Source organism: Lactuca virosa, chromosome 3 (assembly GCF_052849685.1).
Source record: "Lactuca virosa cultivar CGN04683 chromosome 3, Lactuca_virosa_CGN04683_v6, whole genome shotgun sequence".
NCBI lineage: Eukaryota > Viridiplantae > Streptophyta > Magnoliopsida > Asterales > Asteraceae > Lactuca > Lactuca virosa.
This window is the reverse complement of record NC_136428.1, coordinates 373,093,841-373,105,063: the sequence shown is the minus strand read 5'-3', so window position 1 is coordinate 373,105,063 and position 11,223 is coordinate 373,093,841. Positions and strand designations below refer to the sequence as shown.

General features: G+C 31.9%; 1 long non-coding RNA gene across 4 annotated transcripts; it reads left to right on the top strand.

Annotated features, from left to right (window-relative positions):
* The first annotated feature begins 1,503 nt into the window (after positions 1 to 1,503).
* Positions 1,504 to 4,199, top strand: LOC145167658 (uncharacterized). 4 transcript variants are annotated; one of them, XR_013741316.1, is made up of 3 exons: positions 1,504 to 1,578; positions 1,686 to 2,194; positions 2,465 to 4,199. It is a non-coding gene; the product is annotated as an uncharacterized LOC145167658 (long non-coding RNA). The 4 variants fall into 4 exon arrangements; XR_013741318.1 differs by lacking the exon at positions 1,504 to 1,578 and having other exon boundaries at positions 1,653 to 1,978; positions 2,074 to 2,194; XR_013741317.1 differs by lacking the exon at positions 1,504 to 1,578 and having other exon boundaries at positions 1,653 to 1,978.
* The last annotated feature ends 7,024 nt before the right edge of the window (positions 4,200 to 11,223 follow it).

Genomic DNA, 11,223 nt, shown 5'->3' with positions numbered 1-11,223 from the left:
TTCAATCTCCTTTAAACATTAATTATAGGACTCCCTTATCCAATATATCAAATAGTATGCATAACTTTTTGTTAATATACATACAATATTCTTTTACATTACAATAATTACATGGATAACAAGTTTTGTTTTTTTTCCAGCTTTTTCTAGCGATCAGCATAATGGTCGGATACCCTTATCAAATAACATACAATATTCTGCATTTTGCGATCCCATGCAATCAACCAATTCATCTACAGTCATTTACGGATACTTCATCCAACAAGTTATCTTCAGCAATGCACAAGTTAAAAAAAAGTCTACACATATTTCCTATACCTATATTTGACCTAACAACAGATGATCACATTAATGGTCGGGATATTATTCAACCCATACATGAAGATATATCAAAAGGTAATCATCATAAATAGAAGGATAAGTTATATATTTAACTTAAATCTATTTATTGTTTTAATATACTTTTATTTTATTCATCATATTTTATATTTGTTTATGGACGTTTAAATTGATATTTAAAATTATGTATGGCTTATTTTTTAACGTACAGATTGTAGATTAAATTTTAATTGAACTTATTTTCTTTTATAAATTATGAAAATAAGTTATTTTCTTTTATAAATTATGAAAATAACATGGATTCTATATGTGCTAAAGAGCAACGAAATTTAAAGAAATTATATTTGGATATTAGAAAATCCAAAAATATATCTATCATATCAAACAGTCAAACTTCATCTTCACCATCAACACTCAACATGAGTTAGAACGGTAATTATTTTGTGTGCTTTTAGTTTTTTTTATTATCCTTACTATATTTTTAAATAAATATTTCAACTCTTTTAATTTTCTTTATTATTAATAAAAAAATTATTATACTTACTTGATGTCTTCAATCGTCTTCAACATTTATATTCTTCAAATAAATTTGCATATATTTCTTCTCAAAAGGAAAACGTCAACTCTGACAAATTTCTTCAATATCATTGTATAACCTTATGATCTCCTTCAAATATCAATTCTAAGAGTCCACTATCTGATATCTTAAATGGTATGCATAATTTTTTTTACTATACATACAATAATATTTTACATTGCACTCCAATTTCATATCATATTTCCTGGTATGTGGCCCATAATGATATTAGAGAGATAAATTATGAAATTCAAAATTTCACATCTTTAGAAGACATATTTAGTAAATAATATTATTCTACTGATAATTTGTATATATCTTTTGTGTATTAGTTAAATCATATGTGTTTGTAGTTTATTTATGGCTTTTAACTTTCAACTAGGGCATCAACATTGCTAATATTGCAGATTTTGTCAAGCCATCAGAGAAACTTTCATTTCGTCAAGAATTTGGTATTTTTTTTGTTACAAAATAATTTTATTTCTTACATTTGTTCCTCTTTCTTTTTCTCATATACTTTAGATATTCTCATAAACTTTAGATATTATCATTCATTTGATTTTTCTCACTTTCTATTATGTTTCATTGTTTGATCATTATTTTCATTTCATCAACTTGTGAAATACTTTAACCCATTCAAGATTCTATGGAGCTTTAATAAGGTCAGCTTCAGCTATCTTTGATTTTCTTCATTATAACATGCTACTTCCCTTTTTCCTTATTTCAACATTGTACTTTCAACCATCTACCTAATAACATATTGTTGCAGATTGGAAAGTTAAGAGACACTGTATGGCTACTTTCGGTGTTTGAAATGAAGAAGGATTTGATTCTTCAGTTAGCCATGGAGAGCTACTTCCGGTGTTTCAAAATTCAAAATTCAATTAGGGTGTCTATATGGTAAATATGATGTTCGACTACAATCACCTTCGGCGCATGTCGCCTACACCATCTTCGCTAAGTATGTTCGTGTGTTTCGTGGTTGTGACGTCGACGCCGGTAACAACGACCTTCTCGCGTCCCTCTCTATTCGATTAGGGCTCGACTTCCTCTCTTAATCAGGTAAGAAAATTTTCAAAATGTGTAATTTTTTCAATTTCAATGTTAGGTTTCGATGAAATTCGACATATAATGAAGCTTCCGTTACAATCACATAGTTGAATTGTTTTATTGCGTTGAAAAAGTTGGGTTCCATTTGAACCGACCGAAAATATACGGACATTGGCGACCGTGATTCCCTTCTTCTAGAATATGGTGGATGATAATCTCTTTTTTCTGGTAAATTCTCAATTAAACTAACTTTTTGAATTTATCAAATTCTTCATATTCAGTTTGTAATGAAGGTTTTTATTGGAATTTTTACACCTTCGTCTTGAAGCATTTTTTTTAATTCGGCTTTTTCATGAACTATTATGGATCTGCGATGGTAGTAAATGTTATTAAAAAGACCCAAATCAAGAAACTTGATACAAATTAAGAACCCTAAATTGTGATTTTCTACCTTTTTGATTCTTGAAATCGTTGTGTTCTGGTGGTTAATTGTTGTAGGATTTTGGTGAAGATAACTCAGAGAACGACTCAGATTATGAACATGGTGAATCAGGTGAAGGTATGACATAAGAATTAGAAGTTGATGATGAAGCAAGCAATTTCTAGGGAACCTTGAATATTTTGCAAAAGTAAGACGTAATAAAGTAGGACCAAATTTAGGCCACCTTACAAAGCTGGTAATTCTCTAATTTTTGCACACATTTGGGATAGATAATATGCATTTATTAACCCACAAGACCACAAGGGTAATATTGTTATATCTACAATCTGTTGATGCTATTTACTCCTTAAATTCTGGTTTTTACATTGTTTTAGAGTATTGTAATTAGAAGAAATCAAAGATGATAATGGTAATCATAAGAGTAATTACCCGTTGTTGCTTCTTTGTTTCTTTGTCTTTGATTTGAGGATGCAATATGCACATAAGTTTTACTGTTTTTTTTTTCATTTCTTTGGATTACTATATGGGATTTTGGTTTCTTGGGCTTTAGTGAATATGTAGAGATCTGACTTTGAGTGTATGCTCATTTATCATCTTTGTTAACTGAATGGATAAATAGATAACATGTATAAATGGAAAAAATGAAAGATTTCTCTAATTTGTGCAAATTTGCTTAAATTGATGGAAAAAAGACATAAAATGAACTTTTGTTAAGGTCAATGGAATTTGCACTTCAGTTTCTTCCAGAAACCTAACAACTTTCTACAATCAGACAACAGACACGGCTATGTTGTTGGTGTACACGTTCAGAAGACAGGACATACAGGTAAATATCTTAAATTTTCTTCTTATTCAAGTCTTACATGATTTTTTGTTCTTTAGTTGTTCCTCTCTGCCATCAAGAGCATGAAAAGGGTATATATTCCACAGTTTAGATTTTAATATTCATTTAATTTAATTAGATCAATGTTTTGTTTTATATTTACTTGATAAAAAAACTCTAAAGATACAAAATTTGATTGCTATCTTTATAAATTTGGTTGCAATTTGAAGGGTTTCAATTTTTCATTTTATTCTACAGTTGACTGGTAAATACTAAATACTTTTAAATAAAAGAGTTTGAAGTTAATTGCTATGTTTATAAATTTGGTTGCAATTTGAAGGTTCCCAACTGCGAAACTGAATCTCCTCTAAAGGTACAAAATTTTGTTGCCATTTCAGATGATTGCATCAAAGTTTGCTGGTGTAGATTGGTATTATTAAAATATTTCCCCTTCACAATTGGTTTTGCTTTCCTTTCACTATTGTTCTTGATTACTCCAACTATGGTTATGCATATTCCAATTCTGATAAATTTTATAACATGTCACTCCCTTTAATTATTGCAGGTATCTAATTGCACCTCTATATCAGCAGATGTGCTGAATTGAATTTCATTATGGTATGATGTTAGTCGGTAATGATTATGCTCAACTGACACACATCCGTTGGTTTTTGGGATTCAATTAGTGGGATTTGTGGTAAGAATGTTGCCATTGATGATGCACAAGTAACTTGATGTTGCCATATGGGTAGAAGTGAAATAGATCCATGTAAAACTACTTGGGTTGGCATATGAAAGCCCTGCTCCTCAAGACGCCAAATGCAATAAAATATATTTGCTAATCCAAGAGGCTTTGGAATTGGAAGGCACTGCTGTAATTCATTTCTAATTGCTGTTATTTTCACTTATTTGTCTATTATAGAACCATACTTTCAACTTTTCTTATCAAGGTATTGTATTTCATAGTATCTGCCCGTTTATAACAATAAAAGAATGTGAAGAAAAAATGTTTTCCGAAACCATGTGAAGCATGGGTCCTTACACTAGTTAATAAATAAATCATACAGTATATAATTTCTCAAAAAATTATACAAAGACCATCTATAAGTATTTTTACAACTCTCATTCCCCATAAAAGAGAATATGTTTCCTTTATCCGTATAAGTTACATATCAACGACAAGGATTTACAAATTCTTCTAGACTTTTTTGATATCATTGGAGATAGGTAAAAAAATTCATTTATATTAAGGATGAAGATTTTCTATCGGAATTTGATCAAATCTGTGACATTTTATTAGAAAAACACTCAATTAACTTAGACGAAATATCAATCATAGTCGAATCATCCTATAAGTCGGAAGTCGCAAAACTTTCTCCATCTACAAAGAATTCATCTCTAAGCATGCTATTTGGAAAAAATGTACAAGTGATTTCAAGTGGTATATCTATTTCACTAAAATAGAAAGTTCAACATGTGTGAACAAGTGGCTCAATATCTTTAATTACGAGTTACATTTTAAATTAATTGTAGGCTTTTGAAATACAAGTATTTAATTACGAGTTACATTTTAAATAAATTGTAGGCTTTTGAAATACAAGTAGGTATGATATAAGTTACAATGTTAATGGCTATCCAAATGAAATTTTGTTAACTTTTCTTGTTCTTATTACTACTACAAAATTCCAGATAGAAGACCGTTAAAATATATTGTAAAATATGTTCTTGCAACATTACTGTATAAAGGCGTTATTCCTTTATAAAATGTAATAAAAAAAATACTATTGTACTATCTCAATACATCATAGAGTACAATCCTTTGTAAAAACCATACTCTATATATTCCACAGCAAATCTCTTTTGTTTCCATATATGGAACAACATGGTATTTATATTCCTATACTCTTGTATGAAATGTTTTTAGATGGTAACAAATAACTCATTAAGATGCTGCTATTAGATGATATCTAAATGTTAAATGCAAAAAAGTTACAAAGTGACGTAGTGACAACAAATTTTCATGCAATTATGTAGTAAACCTATTACGAGACTGTCTACAAATTGTGAAGAACATATTGCATGAAAAAAAATCTAAAAAGTGATGTAACGACAATATATTTTCTTTCCATATGTATTAAACCGATTATGAGAATATCAATAACTTGTGTTGAACATCATGAGTTTGGTTAAACATCTGTAATATCGTTGAGGATATGATTGAATTTTATGTGAATCTTCCAGAGCACTTGAAAATGAAAAATAGAAATGACACCGATACAATGTTTTCGAAAGATGCGTAGCTGGGTGATACAACTCTAAAAAACCAACTTCAACGGTTATATTTACTAAAAGCAGAAAAAATAACTTTCTTATTTCGAACAAAATTGAAGTAATAGAAAGTTATGTTTTCGTGGAGAAAGGAGTGGAAGAATAGGATCTAAGCAATATCTGCTTGTTGACGTGAACTTACTTCTGAAAGGGTTTACTCACATTACTAATTGTGCGGACACGTGAGATTGTATGTGAGATTTCATTAATATTTTTTCTATTAAATCTCTTCAATCGCTCATTTATGTTTCTTTGATTGAACCACAACTCTCTTTATTTCCGTGAACTATGAATTCCTGTAAAAAGAATTGTTTAATTTGGCGTTTTCTATTAAATAAAGTCAATGTTTCTATTATTTTTGTGCAAAAGTGACTGCATGTTTCTTCCACTATTTGTCATTTGTAACAACCCAATTTTTTTATTTACTTACCATAAAAAATCATTTATAAAGAATGCATGAAAACATTATTCCTTAAAAAACTTTCAAAACATAATATTTGAGTTTACAAAAAAATGTTTCGTAAACCAAAGTGCGAAAGTTTCAAAGCCAGGTTACAAAGTCATAAATATCATAATGGAAAATATAACTGATAAACTATGAGAATGCAAATGTCGTCTACAGTCATGTCGATTTCTTTCATCTCACTACACGAGAGGGTCTTGAAATGGTTAGTCGATTTCTTTCATCTCTCTACACGAGAGGGTCTTGAAATGGTTAATAAACAACAGGTAAATATAAAGTTTAGTGAGCATTCACATTACTCGGCCATTATTACATATCACTTCCAAGATCATGGCATATTGTTGTAACGAGTTTCATGATGGTTTTGTAGCTAGAAATTGGAAAGGAAACAATTACTTGTAAGCTGTAATGGCAACCCAACATTTTTCTTCTTCCTCCTCTCTTGCTTCATTCTTTCTCCTCTCTTTGTCTGATTTCTTTCACTTGTTCCCATGATTTTTGACGTTAACCGGCCAAAGTGGAGATATAAGTAAAATGTCCCTTTTAAATAGTAAGTAATTTATCAAAATATGTGTTACATATCCAAATTTTATGTTTGTGTGTGGTAATTTGCATGTGGTATATTAGTTTACTTTAATTATCTTTTTCTGTATCTCCTGTATTTTCATTCTTTGGTGTATTTTTAAACATTTTTATTTCTCTATACCAAACATGTCCTATAATAGTCACCTCACAACAATATAACAAAATCAGATTTAGTGTGATTTTAGTATTATCTATTAATCGTTAGAAAAAACATCATTTTTGGTCCCTGTGCTTTTTCCAGATCTGAAGTTTAGTCCATAAGTTCAAAAAATTTCATAGATGGTCTCTGTGCTTTCAAAACTTTTGATATTTGGTCCTTAAGCCTCACCCCGTTAAATTTTGTCCGTTAACTGAATGACATTTTTGTCATTTCACTACCACATGAACCATTTATGAAGTTTTTGTTATTTAATATATATATATATATATATATATATATATATATATATATATATATATATATATATAATATAGAAAGGGTCTCTCTCTCTCTCTCTCTCTCTCTCTCTCTCTCTCTCCCTCTCTCTCTCTCTCTCTCTCCCCCCTCCCGCCCCCATATCTTTATAGTCTTTTTCCTCTCAACACTACAAGAAAAACACGATTTTGTTAGGGAATGGCGCTATGAAACGTATTTTCGTTATTAATCTACAATGGATCGTGCTATGGAATGTCGTTCCATAGCAAGGTTTCTACCACATTGTCTACGAGATTTATTTCTAGTAGTGAGCATGAGACTTGCTAGGGAAAATGCTACCGACTCCATATCCGTTGGTATTATGCTACCGATATTTCTATAGAAATAACATTCGTATCAATTTTCCAATGAAATATTTTATGAAAACACTTTCCAAATTGTACTGCTGCTATGGAATTAATTATCGTGGTTAATATGCAACTGAATTTTTCAACGAAAAACAATTTCATAGTTTCTTTGCTATGAAAGTACCATTCGTAGGTATTTGCTATGGAATTCTGCTATGAAATTAAATTCCACAACAACGTTGATAATGAGTAGTTCAAATTCATAGATATTTAGCTATGAAAATTTGCAACGGCAATAAAACTCGTGGAATTTTTAGTATTGAGCAATAATATGGTGTAAGTTTTGTTACCAATTTTGCTAGAAAGTAATTTTTAATGAAGTATTTTACATTAATTATAGTGTCATATTATGGAATTTATTTGCATAAATAAAGCGTCCAATCCAACTCCCATAGTCGCAAACCCACAAGCGGAAGAAGATAAATTAGGGCAAATCGATGTCGTCGTCTTCAAGTAGTAACATGAGGCAGTGCGGTGTGGACATCCGGTTGAAAGGTGGACGGCATGGACGCTAAAGAATCCTGGATGGAGGTTCCTTGGCTGCACAAACTACAATGATGAATACATAAATTGTGGTTTTTTTTCGTTGGATTGACCCACAACTGCCAAACAATTGGTATAGAGACAAGATATACGAGTTAAGAGCTCAAGTCAATGGTCAAGATGTCATTTTATATGCCCACCCCCCCTGCGACACTCCTGTCAATTTTCATGTCAATGAAACGCTGACTCAAGTTGTTATTCAAGATACTAATGAACATGGTAATGGCCCTCAAGTTGAAGGTGGTAAAGTTGGAATTATCAAGTTCATGATGGTGTGTTTGGTTTGTTTCTTTGTTGGGATGTTGTATGCTTAATTAATTTTCTTATTGCTATTATGATCAATGGAGTAATTGTTATTATGATCAATGGAATTTGTAAGCTATGGTTTGAATGATATGTTTTTGAATTGGTAATATATTTTGTTTGTTTTATTGCATTTTATATGTCTTTAATAGTACATGAAAGAATAAACATTTTATATGTCTTTAATAGTGCATTAAAGAATAAACAGTTGTTTGTTTTATTGCATTTTATATTATCTTGAATACTTGTTTACCATTTCAATGTAAAGAAACTGGATTATAACATAAACGATTACTTAATTGGATATTTAATGAAAATATTGTACATACAAATATCTCAAAAACACATGTCCCCTTTTATTAAATGCTTTCAATGTACCAAAGAATGATAAATTTTCATTTTATTTAATTCTCATGAAGGGCACTAATACATAATATCACATTTACGAATTCACATATAAAAACTAAAAATTAGACTATGTAACCATCATTCTATAAAGAAACAAAAACATCTAGTCAATATCTTCTTCCTCTTCTTGTTCTTCATTGCTCGATGTACTATACTCATAACTACCTCGTTGTTAGGAATACCATCATTGTCGTCCTCTTGAATTTCACCATCTTCATCAATGTTATTTTCATTATCTGAACCGCTGATTTAAATGTCGTGATCATCATAATTGTATGTATCGGTTGTAGTTGGTATAATGATTTCATTTGATTCAACTTCATCTTCTTGGAATGCATTGTCTTTCTGAGGACGATTTTCACGTACATCAGTCCAACCACGCAGTTTAACTTTAAATACAGCCCACCAGTCTGAGTTGTTTGTTTTCTAACTTGGGTAAGGAATGTAACACACATGAGTGACTTGCATGGCTAAAACAAACAGCTCGAACTTGTTGTATTTTCTTTAGACGTTTATCTCGACCAAGTTGTTGGGTCATATTTAAATGGTTTATTCAGGGCTTCTAGTTTATTATTGTACTTGGGCTTAGTTATATTTATTCTTAGTGGGCTTATGGTGTTTTGGGTTATGGGGACCGAAATCACATAGTGATTTCGGTCAGCATGGGCTTGGGCCTGTTAAGGCTTTGTACTAGGTTTGTATAAATAGCTTTTCAGCCGTTTAGGAGTTATAGTGGTTGATCATTATTGTTTTCGGCTGTTAAGAAGTTCTTGGTGTACCAGATGATTTCAACTAATAAGTCGTGTGCATTGAGAGTTATTTGTGTGTTCTTGAATTACTATCTGATTTATATTCCGCATTCTTTAGATAGTTTGATTGATATCGTATTGATCTAAGTGTTCTGAGACTTATAATTGGTATCAGACCTTTGAATAGGTATCAATCGATTCAAGGACCTTGGGGACTCGTCTTTAGTTGTTTTGAGATCATTGGTTTAATCGAAAATTGATAAGTTTCGATTTAAATTGATAAAATTTTGCTGTTCCTCGATTAAATGTTCTTGAGTTTCTTCGTACTCATCGTGTTCTTCGTGGATCTTCATCTAAATTTTCGGGATTAATTTGGAGCCTTATCAATTAAAATCACGAACATTAAGGGCTTTCGGCGACTTCCTGATAAGAAAGCAAGGTTTTCGGTTCTAAAATCTTAAGGGTTTTCGGTGGGTCTTGGTCAAAGTTGAAGGTTTTCGGTCAACGTTTTGACCGAAATTTGTACAAGAAATAAGCGTTTTTCGGTTTTCGTTCTCGGTCGAAATCAACAGTTCTTGGTCAACTCACTTGTTGACTTTCCTTGTTTTCGGTCAATTTTTTGGTGTTCTCAGTTTTGTTAATTAAAATGGAATCTAAGTACAACAGTTCAATGCATCAGGAGTTGGATTCCATTATGGGGACTGCCACTCGAATTCCTCGTCTTTTTTCCGCTGATGGGTTTCAGGAATGGAATTTCATAATTGAGAAGTACATTAAAATGGAGGATGCCAAGATATGGAGGAGCATTCTCAGAGATCCGGTCAGGATTACAACAACTTTGGATGATGAAGCTAAAACTTTTGTTGATAAAAGGATAGATAACTACACGGATGAGGACTTTGAAAAGATTAAATAACATGACAGAGCTCTTGCCACTCTTACCATGGCCTTATCTCCTGAAATTGCCCAAGGCCTTAGGCAATATACGTCTGCAAAGGATTTATGGGAGGCTTTGATTGAGGTTTTATGAGGGAAATGAGGACATGAGGCAGAGCAGACAAGACCTGCTTCGACAGAGGTTCAACATGTTTAATCATGTTCTACGGGAGTCTCTTGAAGTTCAGCTGCAAAGATTTGTTACTCTCACCACAGAGATGAGTACCGCTGAGATCGATCTACCACGCACAAAGATTAACAAGAATATGTTGAATTCTCTTCCACGTAGCTGGGACATGAATGTGTCAGTGATCAAGAAGACTAGAGATCTGAGCAAGCTTCCCTTGCAGAAGTGATGGAGTTAATCAAGGCATGTGAGATGGATGATAAGCAACATGAAATCAACCATGTGAATTCCTATTCTTCTGCCAATCTAGGAATCTCAACAAATAGTGCCTTCTCATCTCAACAGACACATTATGTTCATCCTGTTGTACCTCATCAACATCTGGCACCTTCAAGTTCTTCTGGTTCAAGTTCTAAAGCCATAACTACAGTTCAAACTTCATCAATTCCAAAGAAGCTGAAGAGAACATGGATTTAATGGTTGGGTTCATGAATTTCTATAATGCTCTCTTGGCAGGAGATTTAGCTCCTCCAATCATGGTTGGAGAATTTGATAAGATTCATCCTGAGGATATGGAAGAGATGGAGATCACGTGGCAAATAGCTCTGGCTGTGTTCAGGGAAAATAAGTTTACTCAGCGCACAGGGAAGAACAACTAGGGAATGAACGTGGAGAAGAATATAGGGTTCAATAAGAGCAAGATACGGTGCTTCAACTGTCACGAGCCA